This window comes from Fulmarus glacialis, unplaced genomic scaffold, assembly GCF_000690835.1.
Source record: "Fulmarus glacialis isolate BGI_N327 unplaced genomic scaffold, ASM69083v1 scaffold36410, whole genome shotgun sequence".
NCBI classification, from domain to species: domain Eukaryota; kingdom Metazoa; phylum Chordata; class Aves; order Procellariiformes; family Procellariidae; genus Fulmarus; species Fulmarus glacialis.
The window spans coordinates 1-1,373 of NW_009190283.1; positions in this window are offsets into that span (position 1 = coordinate 1).

The following is a 1,373-nucleotide window of genomic DNA, read 5'->3' on the forward strand; positions in this document are numbered from 1 at the left end:
AAACAGTCATCCGTAACACCCTTGACTGTGATTACGAACAAGAACATCTTACTGCTTTTTGAAATATTTTTTCCTTTCAGTCTCATCTTCTGCTTCATCCTGGCCGCCTTTCCAGTCGCAGAGAAAACTCTTAAAATTATTGTGCTTCTCCCACCATGGAGGTCTCCCACCTCTATAAAGCACTCAGATCTTTGGATGAAAGGTGCAATCTATTTTAAGTGCAAAATACTACGTCTGAAGTCAAGCTCCGTACAGGACACCACAGGTCCAGCGTTTGGTCTCCCCACCCATCTCACTTTATGGCCATGGGAGTCAAACAGGAATGACTGGGAAGATACCAAACCTGGAACAAAGTCCAACCACTTTAATATATTTCAAATATATTCCGCAAACTATTTAATATATAAAAAGCAACATTAAAATAATTTTGCTTTTTATACATGCTCGTATGATGCGCTCAAAACTGGGAAATATCAGAATTAAGGCCGCCTGTCCTACTGCCAGCCACATTACCAATCTAGAATAATCAAACCAAACATTTTTGCCCGTACAGGCTCTCACGCGAAATGTGTTTCACAACCCCCCCCTCCAAATGCCTTTTTTACTGGCGCTGTTCCCGCCCCGAGTGGCTGACAAACTCTGCTCAACTTCCCCAAGCGCTCCTACAAAGTTGCCCAACGGGGAACAAATGTTAACATGAAAATGCTATTTTAAGGAGTCACTATGTTGTTTTAAAAATTTTTTTAACCACCACCATTTCATAGCAGCGCTATTGCTGTAGTTGCAATGGTCTAATCACACAGGGCACGTGTAGGTCGCATCTGCAGAAGCACCAAGTCTCCAAACCCAAGCCAACCCCCCCGCCCTGGTGCAGATCACCAGAGAAGCTTCTCTTCCTGCAGCTCCCGGCTTCGTTTGCTGCCCAACCTCCCACCGCTGTAACGGACGGGACAAGGACACCACGGGGACATTTTCTGGTACCTACAGTCCCAGTCCCCTGCTCCCAGTCTGGTGCACCATACCATCGGGACAGCCGCCGCGCACGGGCAGCGCAGTAGTACGCGACTGCACCGTAACGCCCACACGTGGAGACTTGAAGTCTAAGCTTTAAAGGCAATTTTAATTCTGCCATTTCTCAAACTTTTGAACACTTTGCTTCCTGGGTTTAAAAGCCAAGGCCATCTGAGGCATCCTGTGCTACTCGTAGCGAGTTTTAGGAATGGGGGCAAGACGAGAGAGTTGTTCAGTTTTAACAGACACGTACCTCCACGTCAGAGGCGAGCACAGCCTCTGCCGCGGCCACGCTGAGTCCCCACGTCAGGGAGGGAGGGCAGAAGCCTGCAGCTCCAGTGCCTGTACAGCGTGGAGATGTC